General features: G+C 48.0%; 1 protein-coding gene across 1 annotated transcript in view; it reads right to left on the reverse strand.

The window, feature by feature from the left end:
- The window catches only part of GALNT18 (polypeptide N-acetylgalactosaminyltransferase 18), a 351,517-nt gene that overhangs the window by 288,003 nt on the left and 42,728 nt on the right, over positions 1-20,786 (reverse strand). The gene's annotated exons all lie outside the window — the stretch shown is intronic.

Consider the following 20,786-nt stretch of genomic DNA (forward strand, 5'->3'; position numbering starts at 1 on the left):
GTTTTCTGGAGCCGCCATTTTCAGTGCCAGTTCTAATCTCTAGCCGGGACTGACCTTGCCACTAGTGCTCACCTCTAGTCTGGACTGATAACGCCACTAGTTCTCACCTCTAGTCTGGAATGATCTTGTTGGAGAAATGTGAGGCCTGGGAATGAAAGCCAAGCCTGCTTGGGTTTGAGTCCCAGCTCAACCACTTCCTAAGTTATATTTCCTTGTGCCTCTATTTCCTCATTTGAAAAACAGAGGTAATAATAAGAGTATCTCCCTCAGAGGCTGTAATGAGGGGGCTATGGAAAATTCTAGGAATGTGGCTCAAGCACCTAGCAGGTTCTATTTATGTATGTATGTATGTATGTATTTATTGAGTTGTAGTCTCGCTCTGTCACCCAGGCTGGAGTGCAGTGACATGCTCACGACCACCCCAGCGTCAACCTGCTGGGCTCTGGAGGTCCTTCTACCTCAGCCTTCCAAGTAGCCAGAACTACATGCACCTGTTACCACGCCTGGCTAATTTTTCGATTTATTGTAGAGACGAGGTCTCACCCTGTTGCCCAGGCCGGTCTTGAACCCACAGGTTCAAGCAATTCTCTTGCCTCGGCCTCCCAAAGTGCTGGAATTACAGACTTGAGCCACCACACCCAGCCAGCAAGTTCTATTTCAATGCTAGTTTAGACATCTGCTGTTCGCCTGGTAAACTACTTTCCACCCTTTGAAAATTTAACCAAATAATCACCTCCAAGAAGCTTTCCCTGACCACCCCCTCACTCTCTCTTTCTCTCCCAGTCACCTCTGCTCCCTGGATAGATATGCGTGGGGGAAGGGGGGAGGGTAGCACAAGAAGAAGAGCACCGTTGCTCCATCTATTGTTTGCAGCAGGCTACAAAGATCTGCTTGTCTCCTTTGTTAGAAGGGGAGAGCTTCAAACCAGCAGGGTCTGAGTCTTAGCCTTCTCCATGCCCCAGCACCTAGAACAGGACCTGACACCACGCACCCCCATGAGTATTGAACACATTGAGACGGATGGGAAGGAACAGAATATCTGTACCAAGATCTTTTCAAATCACAGCAGAGGCACTTGCTGGAGGCAGATTCAGAAAGACAAAAATAGCTTTAATGTGGAAGGCAGTTCACAAATCGGTGTCCAATGTCTTTATACCTGGAACAACTAGGTCCCTCTGGGAACATCAGATCAATACAAGCTCTCTAGGTCTCACCTCCAGAAGAAGCCTCTTTCAGGGTTGACAGGGGAGTCCCTGCACCCTCCCAGTTGGGCCCCTGTGGCTACAAGCTCCATGGCACAGGACAGGGAGGCCAGTTCACCACACAGGAAACTGACCATAGCCCAGTTCTGTCAGTCACTCGGTGTGCCTGTCCAGTCTAGCAGTGCCGACAAAAACCATTTTCTTGGGCCCTCAGATCCTACCAGGCCTCCAGGAAGCAGAATACTGAGATCCTGGCAGCCCTTTGTAGAGGACTCACTCTTCTAGTCTTCTTGCAGGGAGAGGGGTGTTATTGGCACAGCATGCTACAACTCTGTCACTGGGGAGCTGACAAGGCCTACAGCCCGGCTGCCTGAGGGTCTTGTCTTGCAGAATCTCCTTGGTTGACACTTCTGTCATGGAAAACCCATTTTATTTACCCTTTCTCTCCGTGATGACATTTTAACGAAAAAGTCACTTAAGACCTTCAGTGAAAAATACGTTTTACCAGAACAATGCATAACCCAAATACCATTTGCCTTTTCTTATCAATCCTTGGCTCATTCATCATCTTTATTAACAATCCATGAGAAACAGCAACCTGAGAAACTGCAGGATACCTTTTTCAGGGGGATGAGAGGGAGGGGAAGGAAGCTCCCTGTGAGCAAAGCCAGCTTTCTCCATGGCAGCCCCAGAGAGGGCCTGTCTCCACCTTCCTCTGTGACCCCACCCCAGTGAAACCATATTCTGGGACCAAACCAAGCAACTCCCCCAAATGAAGCACTATGTTGTAAGGAAAGGAAGGGATCTGAGACCATACAATTTTGGATTCAAATCTCTGAATTACCACCTATAAGTCAGGCTACCTGGGACAAGTTACGATACTCAGTTTCCCAGTCTGTAAAGTGAGTATCATAATACCTACTTCACAGGGCCTCCAGCCCCAGTGACCCCATGGCACAGTGCAATATTGAGGCCCCGGGAAGGGCCTCGTATGGATCTCTATAAACAGTAAAACAAATCGGTAGACAAGCAAATAATGTATAACTTGTTATGAAACTCCATGAGAGAAAGGCTCAATCACTTAAGTTCCCCCAAATATAAAATACCTCACCTCGGTCCCCATTTCAATCATGGGTACCTCAAGGCTAAGAGAGGCTATTCAACCCAATCACATGGAAGAAAGTGGCAAAAACCAACTTGGTCTTGGGTCTGCCTCACTTGGGGGCTGGGCTTTCCTTTCCCATCTCCCTCCCTCAGGTATCTTCCCAGATGGGCAGTCCCCAAGTTCACAGATGAGGGGAGGAAACCCGTGCTAGTTTCCTCTGTGACGTCTACACCTTGTTAACTTTGTCCTGATGTCTCCTCCTTCATCCTCCCTGCCCCTACAAACAAAACTCCTCTAACCCGGAGCTGACCCACCACCCCATCCCAGTAGGTGCCTTTGAGGAGGCAGGGCCGAGACCTCCTGCCAGGTCCCCCCTGCTGACCGTGAAATTCTACATCGACCCCCCATCCCAGCCAGTATGGCTGCTCGCCTTGGGCCTCTCGGGTCAGGGGGCTTGGCTCTTTCTGACTGTTCCCACAGGGTGACTTCAGCTCCGCCTGCAGCCTGTTCTTTGCGGAAGCTTTGCTCCAGTAATCTAAATAAGGCCCCTTGGTAAAGGAACAGCCGGAGCGAGAAGACAGGATCTGCTGCCTTTCACTGCATCACCCTGAAGACTGCTTCTGGACAGCTTCCAGCCAGGAGCCCCATCCCAAAGGCCCCAAGTAGTTTCCAACTGGTGAGTTTGAACATTTAAGCTGAGAAAGGATTTAAACGCTCAGATGTAACTGACATTTGCAGAGTGTCTTCTATGCGCAGGCAGTGGGTTGGATCATCTCATCTGACTCTCACTCCATCCTCAAGTCACAAGTGAGGAAGCTAAGACTCCAAGAGGGAGATGAGTTTGCGGTGGGAGGTGGGGGCCGCAGAGCTGGTATGTGAGATTCAAACCTGGACCTGCCAATGCGAAGTCCAACACTCCCTTCACCCAGCCCTGCCTCCCCAGTACCACACGTTTGTGGAAACTATTCTGAGAAATCAAAGCAGCTCTTTTCTATCCAAAACTATAAATATTCAGAGAGAGAGAGAGTTGAGAAAACAGATATCCTTTCCCAGGATTTGGGAGCAAATTTTTGCAAAGCTCCCAAAAGCGTTTTGAGTTCTGAAAGCAAGAAACTATTGGGTGGGGGGCAAGCAGAGAGCAGAAGATAATCTGATCTGATATGATGGCTTGCTCCAACACCCTGAAAACTACTGGATGCTGATTGCTGGTGAGAAGCCATGCTAAATGTACATTCGCTTGTTTAACTTTTGCATTAACTTGTTTAACTAGAGCCCCATGAGTCTGATGTTAACCCCATTTTGAAGTTGAAGGAACTTGAACACAAAGAGGTAATTTGCCAAGGCTGCAGAGCTTGTAAATTTCCAAGATCAGACGAGATCCGGCTAGTTCGGGTGGTATGACCATAAGTGAACTTATAACTTTAACCCCAGAATGTGTGGCCCCAAGTTCTAGGTCTGTAACCACTGTGCTACATTGTCTCTAGCTAAACAGCCCAGCCTGAGAGACAGTGCACCTGACTCTCAGCTGAGACCTCCTGCCAGGTGCTAGGAGGACAGGCCTATTCCTGGGAGCTACACTCTGCTGGCAACCCCAATGGGGAACCCAAGTCCAGCCCCACATTCCCAAGTCCCCAGAAGGATCCCAGGCAATGCTCAGAAGAGCAGAACAAGAGAGCATACATAAACAGCTCCACCACATGAGTCCAGGGTCTCCTCCATATCTCCCTTCTTTTCTTCCCCACAGCCCATGTGTTTCCTTTGCCATGTTTGAAGACTGGAAGAGTCAGTTGCCTCAAACACAAACCTGAAAACTGTCAGTGCTCATCAGCACGGTGGCATTGCAGGCAGTCCCCAATTCCAGAACAAATTGGTAGTTAATCGGGTTGTTTGGAACTTAATGCCAATTTTCCTATGAAAACCATGCTAACCCAAGAAGTCTCCAGTCAGCCAACCCACACAGAGCATTTACCCAGAATGTACTTGGCCAACATTACCTCTAAGCTGTGCTGTGTGTAGGCACCAGCTACATGTGGTTATTTAAATTAAATATGTTAATTACATTAAATAAGCGGCACTAGCCACATTTCAAGTGTTCGTAAGTAGCATACGGCTACAGGATCCCACACTGAACAGAGCAGAACCAGAACATCTTCCTCAGCACTGAGCACTCGCCCTCCTGGACAGCCCTGATCCAGACCCTAACCCCAAACTCCAGCACTGCACAAGACAACAAATTCCTTTGAAGGTTCCATCAAGGTGACAGGGACACACTACCCCTCCCAAGGGAAATTATGGGAGACTACAGGGGATGAGGAAGGGAGTTTGGAATTGCAACGACTGCCAAGTCCAAGACAGAGTAGTAAAGGGTTGACATGCAACTGTCAACTGCAGAGGGGCACCAGTGGGGAGGAAGGACTCCAGGAGGTCCGTGGTCTCAGCAGTCCACCCTCCTTTCCTCTGTCTCTCATTTTGGTCCCTGCATTAGACTGATCTCTTGGGCTGGGCTGTTTATTTCAAGATCAGTGACCACGAGGGTGAGGACTTTAATCACAGGCACTGGGAAAGGAAGAGGCAGGAGGAAGAGAGGATGGGAATCCCACAGGGTGGCCCCCGGAATAGGAGAGAAGTTCCTGTATCATCCACTCATTCATTCAATAAACAATATACTAAGCACTTCAGGACTTCATATGAGGCACCAAGGAGACACAGATGAATGAGACATGATCCCTGCCCTCAAGATCTCCACAAATAGTGGGTGAGACCAGCAGAAAATAAATCAGTGCATGAGCACAGTCGGTGCTACAATATCAGAAAACTCTGTCAGTCTCAGGAACTTAGAAAAGCATTTGGTGGGTAAAGGGGTCTTGGGAATGGAGCGTAAGAACAGTTTGGGAGGTTTCCAAGAGGTGGTGCTTGCACTAAATCTTGATGACAGCATGGAGGGGCGTTTCAGGCAAAAACAGCTGCAGGCACAAGGAACAAAGGTATGCGGCATGAAGACTCTACCTCACATTCCATATACAGCTGGGGGCTTACAGGGGAGTGATGAGAGATGGGGGAGCAGGCAGAGCATGAAGGCATAGGGCCTCAGGCCAGGGAGCCTGTTATCATTTGCATGTAAGGAATGTTCACACATTAGGGACCATTTAGATAATTTTTAAAAATTAAACTTGTATGCTAAGTATGAGCCTCCATTAGAGCTAGGATCACACAAGCGTTAGATAAATTTTTCTTAGAGGATCAAATAGTAAAATATGCTAGGCTTTGAAGAATATACAATCTCTGCAAAAAGCAGCCAGAGACAATACGTAAATAATGAATGTGGTTGTGTTCCAATAAAACTTTATTTATAAAAACAGGCAGTGGGCTGGGCTCAGTGGCTCAGCCTGTAATCCCAGCACTTTTGGAGGCTGAGGCAAGTGGATTGCCTGAGCCCATGAATTTGAGACCAGCCCTGGGAACTTGGCGAGACCTCCTCTCTACAATAAATCAAAAAATGAGCCTGGTGTGGTAGCTCACATCTGTAGTTATGGCTACTTGGAAGGCTGAAACGGAAGGATCGCTGGAGCCCAGTAGGTAGACGCTGGGTGGCCATGAGTATGCCACTACACTCCAGCCTGGGCAACAGAGTAAGGCTCCAACTCAAACAAAAAAAACAAAAACAAAACAGGCAGTGAGAAGGATTTGATCCTTGTAGCTGCCCCTGCTATGAAGAAAATCCTTGGGACCAGCAGGCAAATGTGAATTAGGATTGTAGACAACAGTATCAACCTCATATTGACATTGACTTTCCTGAGTGTGAGAAATAGAATGTGGGTCTGCAGGAGAGTGACCTTGGATGATGTCATTGTTCTGTAGAAGCATTTAAAAGGCATCATGGCTATAACTGATTCTCAAATGGTTCAGAGAGATAGTAAGTACATACAGAAAGAGAGAAAACACAAATGTGGCAAAATGTAAACAGTGGTGAGTAAGGTGAAGGAAACATGGATGTTTCTTGCATGATGCTTGCAATGCTTTTGTAAGTTTGAAATCAAATGTAAAAGTTTGGAAAAACAGAAACTTGAGCAAGTTCAGAGGAACAAGAGTCCTGATGAACAAACGGCTCTGAATCCCTTCTGTCTTTCAGACCTCTCAGACCTGAAGTAGCACAAGTGTGTCTTTCTGCAGAGCCAAAGTGGATACACTTTGGATAACGTGCCTTGCCTTTTGACTAGGTTTCCAATACCAGAGAAGACTATCATTTTGTCTAAATTCCTGCCCTCCTCACCCAACAGCCTGGAGAATAGCCTCTGATACTCGCCTCAGAGGCTACAGAAGAACAAGTAGCTACCAGAGTCATTAGCATCCCCCAGTGTGGACTTTCCTGCAGAAGACAGATTCTGGAGCAACCCCCAGGAAAATAAGGACTTTAGTGGTATTCATCCAATCAGAGGCACCTGGAAGCCCACAGGTGATTTATTGTGATGAGCTTTCTGCTGAGCCAGGAGCCACTGACACTGTTAAAAAGGTTGGTGGCAGCACTTTTCCGAGTAACCCAGATCCAGATCTCCAATCAGCCCACTGCAGAGTGATTTCCTAATTATTAACTTATTAGTAATCAATACCATGAAAAACACAAACACCTCCATTAAAGTAGGCATTCATTGATTTCCACTGGGAAGGTGGAGGTATTTGGAGCCTTGGGATCTCAAAGAGCTTCAGTTTTGATTTTAATCTGTCAAAGCAATATCATAAAACACACAACATACAGTTCCTGGAAAGGGGTGAGGTAAGAGTTGTAGGAATGTTCGTTCCCACCCTTGCGCCAGCCCACTTCCCTGCAAAGCGTGGCCTTAGAACAGAGGCAATCAGTGATGCTCTTTGAGTCCAAGTAAAGGAGACATGGATGCTTCTTGCATGACCCAGCCAGCCCCACCAGGAGATACCCATTGCGCTCTCTTCAAGCCAGCTCAGGTGCAATCCTCTTCTGGGAGAGAAAAAGAAAGACAGAAGTTCCCCACAAGGTATAGATATGACATTGTCTGGAACTTGGGACTCTGGGAGACTTGACACAGTCTCTTTTTTTTTCTTTCTTCCATTTTTTTTTTGAATCGGGGTCTTCTGTTGCCTCTGCTGGAGGGCAGTAGCATGATCATGGCTCAGCATAGCCTCAACCGTCTGGGCTCAGGCAATCCTTCCACCTCAGCCTCCCAAGTAGCCAGGATTATAGGCGCATGCCACCACGCCTGGCTAAGTTTTTTTTATTTTTGTCGAGATGAGATCTCACTATGTTGCTTAGGCTGGTCTCAGACTCCTGGGCTCAAGCAATATTCCTGCCTCAGCCTCCCAAAGTGCTAGGATTATAAGTGCGAGCCACTGTACCTGGCATATAGACTTTCTTAAGAGCTAGAATCCAGAGATCTTTAAAAACCTTTCTACCTCCAAAGATAGATGTCCTGTGGAGACAAGCACCCTATATGCAACCTCCATTCCCTTGTCTTATGAAGTATGAAGACCCTCCCCACCTCCAGTTTGCCTCATGGTCAATGGAGTATGAGCAGACATGAAGGCTGCTGAGTCTGAACAGAAGTTGTAAGTGTGACTGTGCAATTTGGCTCAGCCTCTTGCTGTTCTCAGCTACAATAAAACAAGCAGGTCACAAAATGAGAAAGTATGTGGAGCAGAACCACAGCCAATGCACAGCCCAGGTGCAACGTAAGGAAGAAATAAGCTTTTGCTTTGTAAGCCACTGAGAGCCGGGGTTGTTTGTTATGCAGCCAACTTAGGGACAACTGACGAATTACCCTCCAATACAGGAGCAGCAAGTAGCTAAGGGGACTCTGTCGACTAGTTATACCTCCCTCATGTGGCTCCTCTACCCCACCTCACAAAGCCCAGGCCTGGCTCTGTTATCACCATGACTCATTTTCCATCCATCTCCACTGAGGCTTCTTAAGGACTGAGTCTTCCAGCAGCCTCCTTAGCTCATGACTCATTCTTGCCAGCGACTAGTTGGCGGGGGGGTGTGGGGGGGTGGAAGGTGGGTTTATTGTTTTGGCAACACCACTGGGGATCTCAGACTGAAAATCTCCCCCTTTTCTTCTCCCGGGGAGGCTCCACACCAAGGGCCAGTGGACACTCACCATCTAAGACAAAGGGTAAGATATATCGGAGAGAGCACTGGACTAGGAGACTGGAGTTCTGGATTCGGATTGAGGTTATTGGACCATGTGACCCCTTCAAACTATGCATCTCTAAGGGCAAGTCACTCTCCCTTGCTGAACTGATCAGTGGTTTTCAAACCCAGCCCTGGGTTCCCTGGAGAGTCTCTGCAGATAGCTGAGGTGAGAAGCAGCCTGTGTCCAATGCTCCTCCCCCAACCCCTGCTATAGTCAGGTGGACCCTGTTTTGATCTGTTGAGCAGATTCAACTTCCAGGTAATATTCTGCTTGGCCAACAATCCTACAGCTTAAGGCATTTCAAAACCACTGGCCAGGTGATCTTGAGGGCCTGTCCAGGTCTGACACACGCTGAGGTCCCCTGATGCCTGACTTCGTGTATGTTCTGTGGCCACCTGCTGCCTTGTCACTGTAGTCAAGGATTTACTAACACCCAGAGGGCAGCCTGTGGTGAATGACTGACAAGGAAGAATGTAATGAGGTAGATTCAGAACAGCTCAACCAAGAATTACAAAACAGCCTCTATTTCTCTAAGGTGCCTGGACTTTGCAAGGCTAAAGGGAAAAAAAACAGTTCAGAGATACCACTATGGATGTGAGCTCAAAGTTTCAGCTTCCTACTCAAGATTTATCTTTTGCCTTGAATGTCTGGGTAAGTCCACCATCTGCCCCGACCCCAACAGCCCAAGCTGGAAAAGGGTTTTTTGGAATGAGAGTCATACTTTTAGATCACATTATACAGTCAACGTACCCTCACAGAGAGTTCTCACATTCTCTGTGAATTCTTTTAAGAAACTCTAATCTCACAGAGCTTAAGGCCATGGGGTCTCTGCCCGAGGGACTGAGAGCTTTTGGTTTCCCAAAGCCCGGGTGGGTGGACCCACATTCTAAGCACAAGAGAGCAGGCCAGAGTCTTTAACAGTCACGCTTCACTAAACCCAGGGCCACTTCCCATCTGCCCAGACTAACTGTCCTTCCTGAAAAATACCCGACGTGACGAGAATCCATTCTTCCACCCAGCACTGACCATGGGACCCCAGAGCCAAATGAAGAGTGACTGTAACCTACATCAGGTTGTTGGTAACTAGTCAAGCAGGGCAGAGATGAGATGTGGGGCTTCGGGAACAGGTCATGAGGTTGCTGGAACAGCCATAGGAGGAGTGTCATTGAAACAGAGAGAAGCCAGTTCATGGAGATGGGAAATGTTGGGAAAGAGAGGAACTCTGGTTCAGGGACATTTGTAAACGTGGCCCCTCAGAAAGCTGCTTGATGGGAACGCAGCTTGGACTTTTCCTGGCTGGGAAGACTCACAGAAAGGGCATGTTTCTTCTGCGAGTAGAGACAAGAGTGAGCCCAGTCAGGCTGTGAGACTCAGGAAGGTTGCGCCCCAGACTGGCGCTAGAAGAGAGAACCATCTCAGGGGTCATGACTGGCCCCAGAGAGCTTAGCACTGGGCTGAGCACATCCTGTGTGATTTAATGTGCTAAACTGAGTCAGCAGGGATCACCCCAGGGGCCTCCTAATCTACCTCTAGCTTCCTTTCCTGCCCCATACCACCTCAGTTCTCCACACTGTGGTCAGAACAACCTGTTAGCACTGCTGGTCTGTCTGTCTCTTCCCTTCTAAGATGGCCTGGCGGGCTTCCCTCTCTTCCAACGCAGCCCACCAGGCTTCGCGTGATCTGACCCCTGCCCACAACCCAAGCCTCACCTGGCCTCCTGTCCCTCACTCCCAGGTTTCCTAATCACACCAGAACATGCTCACTTCCTTTTCCTCCTTGGGGACTCTGCCTTCTGCCTAGAAAGTTTATCCTATGATTTACCCAGCCAGCTCCTTCTTTTCCTTCAGATCACAGTCTCAGGGCTTGCCCTGATCACCCAAGCTCAGGGAGGATCTCCCTATGAATACCTTGTTCTTCTCACCATAAGCTATTTTTTACCCTGATGGCACTTCTTGCAATGTGTGTTGACTCATTTGACATCAGGCTCCAGACTGAGGTAAGTGCTATGAGAAAGGAATGATTTAGGTCTCCATTGTAGCTCCAGTGCCAGCACAGAGCTGGAGTTCCTCACATTGTTGCTAAAAGACTGAATGAATGAGTAATTTACTCACCTGTGAAGATTTAGTCTCCAAAATGTTCCAAAGTCTTCCTTCTAGGCAGGCAGTTAAACCCACACCATATTGAGGACAGAAGTAATTAATAGTGACAGTTAACATCCATTGAGTCTTTCACGGAACCCAACTTTTTCGAGGTTATCTCACTGAATTCTCACAGCAACCTAATGAGGTGAACCTTATTCTTTCCATTTTACGGATGAGGAAACTGAGACTTAAGACTAATTCCGTAGTCTGTCTAAGAGTTCACAGCTAGTGAGTGTCAGGGTCAGGATTTGAGCCCAGGCAGACAGATCCTTGGCCCATGTGTTTAGCTACTTTCAGACACAGAAGGAAAAGACCCCACGAGTGTGTCTTTGGAGATCCAACCCCTGACTCTGCGGGGGAAGCAGGAAACCAATGAGTCTACAATGAGTTTCCTCAACATGCTGGGAAACAAGATTGGTGATAAATCTAACACTTCAAAATTAGGACTACTCTCTGAGTCTGGGTCCCCCTGCTTCCAGAAGCCCCCAAGGCTCCAGTCCTCTGAAGGACCAGGTCAGATCAAAGTCAGAGGAGTTCCCAGTGAATGCCAGGTTCCTGGTGAGAGGTGCCTCTTTCTGGGCAGTGATACTTACCCTGCAGGTCAACCATGTGCCCAAGAGCCCTTCACAAAGAGCCAAGGTGGCTCTGGCAACCTCTAGTTTATTAGCCATGTCCAGGCCAAACAGAATATCTTGACAAAGAATGTCTCAACTGGTTTAAATAGACTTTCTCTACAAAGCCCATAATATGTAATGAGGTTATTTAATCTAGAAAGAAATCCAGTGACCTGGAAAAAAAAACTGGTGTGTGTTAAAGTGACCATTTTCCTTGCCTGCACAGCCACAGGCTCCTATTAAGCCTACCGAGACAGGTCTGCAGACTGCAAAGGTGTGTGTTCATTCCAGATTCCCTGCCCTGTCCCTCTGCCCTGAGAAGACATGGTGAGCTGTGTGCCCAGCCATGTAGACTGCAGACCCCAACACCAATTGGGTATCGCAATTCCCTGGGAAGCACTTTACAAACACAGGTTTCTAGGCTCTACCCTGGAGATCCTGATTCAGCAGATCTGAGGTGGGGTCCAGGAATCTGCATTGTTCTGGTTCTGCAGGTCTCCCGGAGCAAGCAGACCTATGAAGCAGTGTTTGGACACCACTGAATAGGGTGTAGACACCATTATCATGCAGTGTCTCACAGAGATCCAGGCCCAGTCCCTCCTTCCTGTGGAATCCTTGACCATGTAACTGCTCAACCTCATTTTCCTCATCTAGAAAAGGAGTACACAAATACATGGCTTGTTTGGGTACCTCTTGGGCAGCTTATAGGAATCAAGGGAGGTAATATGAATAAAATAAGAGTAGCCAACCTCTATTGACTGTTGGCCACATGCCGGGTACCAGATGACGCACTTTACCTACAGTAACTCAAGTCTTCATAAAAATCATATGAGTTACTACTGTATGAGTTACTACTACTCTATTTTTTAAATAGGTAAACTGAGGCACAGAGCAGTTAGGTAAGTTGTACAAAGCCATCCAGCCTGGGATGTGAACTCAGGCATGAGTCCAGGGTCCAGGCTTCTCTAAAGTTGCACCAGGTCAGTGCTATGTCTTTGTGAGACATAGCTTTCCTGTCCCGTCCCTCACTGACAGCATGAGGATGTGAAGGTCCAAGCCAGGGAACGGCACAAGAGGAGCACTGAACATTAAACACGGCTGCCTGTTGGCCCCTCTGAGGACAAGGAATAGATGGTGCCAACTGTCAAGTGTGTGGAAGCGCACGCCATCTTCTGCTGACAGGAAGGAAGGAAAACACAATGGCAGTAACAGCTCTGGTTGGGAAGCGGGCTGCCATTTTGAATCGCCAAGGCCGTGAGCCAAAGATATTGAGAAAAATTCTTAAGACAACGAACGGCCACTTACATGTGTTCATCTGACAAAGAGGAGTGGGTGCTACTGTTTACTGAGCACCTACTGTAAGTAAAACCCTTTCAACTGGTCATTTCTTTTAAACCCTCACCGTAACCCCGTGAAGGAGGGCATGATCTTAGCCCATTTTACAGGTGAGAAACCAAATGAAGGTGTCCCAGCGTCAGTAAGCAGTGAACACTGAGTCTGAATTTATACTGAACTAGCTCCCCGACAGAGTACATTCATGCTCATTATGGGGGCAGCTTTACTGTCCCAGAAATTTCCTACACACAGCTTTTGGTATTAAAGATAGTGCTCTCTATTCCACAGTGGGCCACAGCATTTCAGTGCACGTGGGAAGGCTGAGCAGACTAAGTTTAAAGGGATCTTAGCCTCTCCTTCTCTTATGCTAAGGAACGTGTGGCCACCTCAAGTAACAGCCAAGCCAAGGTGAAAAGTCACAATTAACTGAGCAACTACTTGGTGCCAGGAACCGGCTCGTAGAAGATATTACTAAAGTTTCACAACAACCAAGTCAGACTAGGTCCTATAACACCCGTTTTACAGATGCAGAAAGTAAAGATCAGCAAAGGGAAAAGGAAAGATGGAAGCTCAGCCTTCCTAGGAAGAGATGCCAGCTGGGTCAGCAAAAGACTATTGGAGACCAACGAGCTGCTACAAATGAATCTTTAGGCTCTGAGAGGAAGCATCAGGGTCTGTGAGAACAGGCAGATTTTCTCTCCAGCCAAGAGCTTCATTCGACAGAAGGGGATGTCCTGTTTCCTACCTTGTATCATCATCGTTGTCTCAATAAGCCCATTTGGGAGACGCCCATTCGTGAGTGTTGACAGACTTCCCAAGGCTAGACCTTGGTCCTTCTCACTCCAGCAGGCTGGTGTGCTGATGCTCTGTGTTTGAGCATCAAGCTAGGGCTTGCATCTGGTGTTCCCAACAATGCTAAGAGTTCATTTGTTCCACCGATATCCTCATTTTAGAAGAAAGGGTTCAGGGAAATTAGGCTGGCTGCCCAAGGTCTCCTAGACTACTTCCAGGTGAAGCTGGGATTCAAACCCAGACCCCTGAGCCAGAGTTTTCCACACAACACTGCAGGGTCTATCAACAGGCAGGAGAAAATCTAAGCAAGCTGATTATTGTGGGGTGTGGCTTCCCATCCCCCATGGGAGAGGAAGGGCCCACACTGATCACACAGCAGTCTCCACCAGTACATGAGAGACAGAGATGCTGCATTTCCCAGTGGGTACCCATGGCATCAACCAGGAAAATGACCTCTATCTCGAATCAGACCGGAAAAACCTGACCTCTGTTTAACTTTAACCTTTCTTTTTTTTTTTTTTTTGAGTCGGAGTCTCACTCTGTCACCCAGGTTGCAGTGCAGTGGCACGTTCATGGCCACCACGGCCTCAGTCTGCTGGGCTCAGGTGATCCTTCCGCCTCAGTCTTCCAAGTAGCTGGAACCACATGTGCATGCTACCACACCTGGCTTACTTTTTGATTTATTATAGAGATGAGGTCTCATCAAGTTGCCCAGGCTGGTCTCGAACCCCTGGGCTCAGGCAATTCTCTGGCCTCTGCTTCCCCTCAAAGTGCTGGGATTACAGACTTGAGCCACCGCATCCAGTCAGGGCCTCCATTTCATAGATGGAGCTGGAGAAGGCAGATGGCTTATGAAGGCTGCAGATGAACTCCAACCCTGTTCTGACTAGAAAGGTAGTCAAATCTTCTCCCTCAGACTTGGGGAGTAGAGAGAGCCTGAGGGCTAGGTATTGAGGTGAGCCATTCCTCTGATCTGGACTTAAAGACCTGATTTGGATAGACAGTCTTGAACAACTGTAAAAGCATGCATTATCTTCAATATATCAAAACCACTTTGGAGGCCGAAGTGAGAGGATCGCCTGAGCCCATGGGTTTGAGACTAGCCTGGACAACTTGACAAGACCTCATCTCTACAATAAAAAAAAATTAGCCAGGCGTGGTGGTATATTCCTGTAGTTCCAGCTACTTGGAAGGTTGAGGTGGAAGAATCACTTGAGCCCAGTAGGTCAAGGCTATGGTGGCCATGAGTGTGCCACTGCACTCGAGCCTGGGCAACAGAATAAGACTCCACATCAAAAAAAAAAAAAAAATCAAAACACAAGTTCCTCCCTCAATTCCTAACCACACACCAAATTCTAGCTGTGCCACACAATCTCATCTCCTCTATCAGACCTGGCTTCTAGGTTGGCCTTTCAATCACTTAAAGGAATCCACAGCATCATGGCTATCATGGTGTCATACAAGGCTAATTTAGGTTCAAGGTTTGACTTGTGTCATGAAGGCCCTCCTACCTACCATTTTCCATGATGACTAAAAGGAAGCCAAAGACATTGTGGGTGCAGACAGGAGCTGATGTCAAAGGGAATCCCCTCTGCAGGACGACCAAGAGAGTCATCCAAAACAGATGGAGCCAATTTAATATCTCTCCCAGCAAAGGAGTCATGTTAGGGAAGCAAGGACAGAGCAGAAGCATTAGTATAAATTACCCTGAGTGTTCATAAAGGCTTGCCGCTCAACACTCACAGGAGGCTAAAGAATTGTTTGCTCCAGCCTGGCAGACCCAAAGCATGCAAATTAATAGCCATGATTTATCATGAGGTGTTTTTCACAGGCATTCTTAGACGAGGTTTTTCTTGAAGTATTTGGGTTCATCTATCTAGCATGTGCCTGGCCGAGTTTCTGCACTATTATGCAAAATGCATCATAAATCCAACATTTAAGAGAGGTTTATTTAAGCCGACCTGGTGTCCAAGGCCCAAGCTCATTACCATGAATACAATTAATTCCTGGCAGGGAATCGGACAATGGAAGCTAGTCCCTCGCATCTGCGAGCCATCGGCTGGTCACAGTCTCTACAGAAGCCAGGGAGAACAAGGCATCTGCCTCCCACTCCAGAGCCACTGGCCATCTCTGGCTCAGTTTCTGGTTTCAGGCTGTCACACCTTCGCCAAAGCTGTTTCTTTCCCCTGGCGTGTCCTTCCTACCCCACATCTTGGAACACTCTTTAAAGGGCCAGTTCAAGGACTCACTCTACTAAAGCTTTTCTTGATCATCCAAAGTAAGACCCACCCTCTTGCCTCTCCCACCTAGAAAGGGGTGGGTGAAGAGATTGAATGAGAGCCAGCAGACCCTGGGCGCAACTCTTCTCCTGCCGTCAGTTTCCTCATTTGGATAAGATATCTTTCAAAGTTCCTTTCAGGCAAAAATTGAATCTCGTTCTCATGCCTTGGAACCTGTAACCTGTGTTATATTTTATATTAGGCCGTGAGGTCCTCAAGGATGTAAGCTACTTACCATCCTCACATCCTCCCCAGCACCCAGCGGGAGGTTTCCCAGCACCCAGCACAGTGTGTCTGGTAAACAGTAAATGCTGTGAAAAGATGAAAGGGAGGAGGGAGGAGGGGAAGGGAGAGAAGACAAGAAGGGAGGAAGGAAAGATGAGGTACTCAGCTAAGGGAGGGGCCTCACTGGGAAGTCATCAACCTTTCTAGAGAAAACAAATTATCATCATAATCACTCCTTGAAGAAAAAAATGTGATAGCTGCCTTAAATACTGAAAATAATAGACATATATGAGAGCTTGTGGGGGGGGGACCCAAAAAAAACATCCAGCATCATCGTTTGGAGGGTGGGTCCCTTGTAGTACAGGCTTCCCCCACTAGGTAAGTGTTCTAGGAACCATTAGTATCAGTGTACCAGCTAGCATTGTTGTGAGGGGCTGCGTTAGGCGTCGATATATTTTTCTGGAGATTCTTTCAACGCGTTTGCCCATTTCATGATGGGGGATTTACCAGCACACCTGCCCATGCCACGCCAAGTGTTCAGCAGACCCCCATGCCCCACCCTCAGTATTCACCTGATCTCACCACAAGCAACTTTTGTGTTTCCCTGATGAAAAGAATCCTCAAAGGGAAACGTTTCGCCGATGTAGAAGCAAAACCACAAATGGCACAAGTACTAAAAGGCATCAAAATTGACGAGTTCAAAAACTGTTTTCTGCAGTGGAAAAAGTGTCTCTACAAGTGTCTTACATCAAATGGAGAGTACTTTGAAGGTGACTGAAGTTTAAACATGTAAAAATAAATACACAATTTTTTTTTTTAGTCAGAGCCTCACCCTGTTGTCCAGATTGGAATGCAGTGGCACGCTCACAGTCACTGCAGCCTCAACCTGCTGGGTTCGGGCAATCCTTCTGCCTCAGCCTTCCAAGTAGCCGGAACCACAGGTGCATGTCATAACGCCCAATTTTTTGATTTATTGTAGAGATGAGGTCTTGCCAAGTTGATTTATTGTAGAGATGAGGTCTTGCCAAGTTGCCCAGGTCTTGAACCCCTGGGTTCAGGCAATCTTCTCGCCTCTGCCTCCCAAAGTACTGGGATTATAGGCGTGAGCCACAGCGCCCAGCTCACAATTTTTTATAAATAAATTCCAGTTTTGGGGGGTCCCCTTCACACAATATGACAGTCACAACCACACTGGAAAGGGGTAAACTGTTCCCATTTCCCAGAAGAGGAAACTGGTTCCAAGAAGGGCAGCAATGAACTCAAAGTCACACAGAAGGAGACAGAGGCAGGGGTTCAGGCTCCTCCAGTAAACCACCCAGACATCTATTTTCCATTGGTTTCTGGAAGGCAGAGGTAACCTGGCATGTATGAAATCCCCAGGCTGGGTGGGAGCACAGGCTGCCCTTCCCCAGCCAGAGTCATCATCCTTCAACAAGTGCACCTGACCAAGTTCCAGGGCACTGACTCCAGGTTATGGTCCTGGGTCAGATCTCCATGGCTGCTCACCAGGCTGTGGTCCATACAGAAACATCCCGGCTTCCTGATCTGGATTTGGACTAAGTAAGAGGAAAATAGACATGACAGAGCATCATAGCATTCCAACTACAGTAATTTCCCCAGAGAGATCAGCCTCAAGATGCTGCTTTAACCAGATGCAGGTAGAAGGGAGGAGAGCAGGGCTGGAGCAGGGACATTTGTTGACATGCTCACCTATTACGTGCAGGTACTTACTGAAGTCTGAGTTTTGACCAGTGTCTTTCCTGGGAGAAAATGACATCACCTCCCATCCCACCTGCTCTGTCTCTGTGGCACTAATAGTGTATGCTCATACCATGACACTGGTGCTCAGGCCATGGTCAAAGGAGAAAGATATGCTCTGTGCATTCTGCCCTTGTGACCTTCGTTGAAGTTCCACAGTGACCACACCAGGAGAGGTGATTGTCCCATTTCCAGATTGAGAAATTGAGGCTCAGAGAAGTTAAATATTTTGCCTAAGGTCACACAGCTGAAAGGAAGCAGAGTTAGGCTTCAACCCCAGACCCACCATCCAGGCCTGCCGTCCAGCCCTGCTCCTGGACAAACAGCCTCTGCACCTCCTCCAGTCACTCTCCGAGAACAGTCTAACACATCAGGAGCTGAATGACTACTGTGTGCCCCAAAGGAAATCATTCATGTGCCCCCAAAGTGCAAAGGCCTCACCTCTCCCAGCTTCTGTTTTATTAGAGAGAGTGTCTCTGGGGAGGTGCCTGTGCCTACCCTCTCACCTTCCAATGAGGGGGCCTAAGCAAAGCATAAGATTTGGGGCCGGAGCTTTTACGAAGCACAGAAGCCTGGGTTCAACACCCAGAAGCCAGCAGGGGCTAGAGGATTCAGACACAGGCCCAGGAAAGAGGGATGCGTTCATATTAGTGTACAGGGGAGAGACTGGTTTTCAACTGGCATCCTGAGGGAGAAGGCTCTTCATGAGGAAGTGAAGACAGGCCTGGGTTAAACCAAAGTGAAAACAGGCCTGGGTGGTGTTGGTGTGACCAACGCTTCCAAGCAGGGGGACTATCCCATATAATGAGAGAGGAGAATGCAGACACGCAGGGACACTTGGAAGGAAGGGTCAGGAGGTACTCTGACAGGAGAAGGAACAAGCACGCCTCAGCCCCAAGCTGTGACCTTCCCCGTGACCCTCTGAGCCTTCCCTGAAGTGACAGGGGCTTCGAATACCTCATGAGGAACTGCTCGAGGGAATGGTTTTCTCCCCAGCGTTGAGTTGGGGCAAAACAGGGGCCACAGGGACAGACACAGAGGAGACTCCCAGGTCCTGTCGGTCTCACAACATCCTGGGACATGGCATGAGGGGCTGGGAGGAGGTGAGCTAGGAGAACTCCGTTTGTACAAGAACACAGAGATGACTCTCCTGCAAGTCACTGCCTAGAAGAGATAGATACCCATGAGAAGAAAACGAAAAAACAAAAATGATCAAAAAAAATCTGACTCAGTAAGCCAAATGGTCTCCACACTTTCTCCTTTTTAACTCTCCCCAAAATACCCTTTCAAGGAAGAAAACACTGGCCCAATGTTCAGCTTTCCCGTAGGTAGAGAGAACTTTAATTAAAAAGTAAATTGCAGTTTGAGTGCACCTGGTAATGTGCGCCATGGCCTTGAGCCAATTAAGAATGGGTTTCCCTTTTATCCTTCACCAGGATGAATTTACTGCTTGGCTTTTAAAGAAGGAAGAAAGAGGAAAAGCAAAAAAGCAGCAAGGCATCTCTGTGAAAGACCCCAGCTTCCGGGTCAAGAGGTGAAGTGGAATGTCAAGGCCACGCTGTGCAGCGGGCCAGGCCTCCCACGCACAGGACAAATGGGCACTGCTGTCTCCTCGCAGGCTGTCGCCTTCCTCTGGGACTCCTGCCGCACAAGCAAAGGCAGTGATGGGGACACAAAAGGGAGGCAAGCTCAACTAACCTTCCCTGGCAGCTGTTTCCTGAAAATCACCTTCTGATGCTTTGTGCCTCGTTGGAAATGGAAAGGGCTATGTCAGCAGCCAAGGCTTGAGGTTGGACCGGTTGGCTCCCTGGAAATCCAAGAGGGACAGGGTGGCCTCTCTTGGCCCCTGGCTTCAGGAAGGAAGGAAGGGCAGCACCACAGGACAGCCAGGGAAAAGACAAAGCCAGCTAGGAGGGCAGGTTGAGTTTCCCGGCCAGCAGCATCCCGGCATACATGCATGTTTGGCTGGGAACTGGCTGTGAGCAGACACCATCCTTCTGGGGGAAAATGTGAGTCTGGGCGTGTGTTTAGGTGAGTGGTGGTGATGGCATAGGAAGCACCCTGCCCCGCAACCATGCATGAGGCCAGCTCTCAGCGCCCCACAGGGCTACCCTTTTCTGCCACAGCTGGATCTAGGAAACACTGAGTCCAGGCCCACGTGCTCTCCAGGTTCAACCAGGGCTTAGAAGTGACAGACAGCAGGCTACTCACCCCACCCTACAGTTATGGTTTACTCATTGGCTTGTTCATTTCAAACAGAGATTTTCAAATTAGGTTGAGTCACATAATGTGTGTCCAAATAAACTCCTATGTAAACCTCAATATGTACTACAGATAGAACAGAGCTGCTCTGATTAAAGTGGAGGTTGAGGTGGGAGCCTATCTCCCTGTGCCACCCTCTGCCTCTGGAACCTTGCCAAAGTACCCTATGGCATCATCAGAAACCACGAAGATTAGACCGGGCTTTGGGCCTGACTCCCAGAGTTCCATAAGAACAGGAACAATGAGAGACTGGGTATCATTAAAATTAATTTCTAATCTGTCTCTTTCTAAATAAGCTATTAAGCCCATTCCTGTGTGCTCTAATGCCATGCCAATAGACAATTTTGTAAATCGATGTGCTAAGCCCTGGATTGTTTGAGAGCTAATTTCTTCAATTTAATCCTATTCCAGTAAGGAGAGGGTCTTCGGCCATTGAATGTGGGGGTTTGTGGAGAATGTGGCTTGAACACGTGGGTCTATATCAGTCAACATCGGAGTTGTAACTCAGTGGGTCTGCCTATAAAATGGCTTCTCAGGACCTAATAACTCAACAAAAGATGCCCCCAGATCCTCAGTGCAATGGGTTTCCTGTGGTATGAAAGGAAGGCCCGGCAGAGGGAGTATGGATGATGGAAATTTCCATATCATTCAACTTTAGACAAGAAGGCAAAAGGGAAATTGAGTGGGTTAAAGAGACAGACATAAGAGATCTCTGTGAAGCAGGTCTGTAGTTCACAATCAGATGAATCCTGGCATGGACACTCATTTAACACACGACCTTCATCATGTCACATTCTACATCTGGGGCCAGGTTTTACAGTCTGTTCCCAAGATGCAAAGTCCTTGGTGAAAAGGCAAACCTCATATGTCCTTGATTCCACAGCTGAGGAAGGTGTCCTCTCATTCCTTCTC

This window comes from Carlito syrichta, unplaced genomic scaffold, assembly GCF_000164805.1.
Source record: "Carlito syrichta isolate Samal-C Ts95f unplaced genomic scaffold, Tarsius_syrichta-2.0.1 Scaffold169247, whole genome shotgun sequence".
Lineage (NCBI taxonomy): Eukaryota > Metazoa > Chordata > Mammalia > Primates > Tarsiidae > Carlito > Carlito syrichta.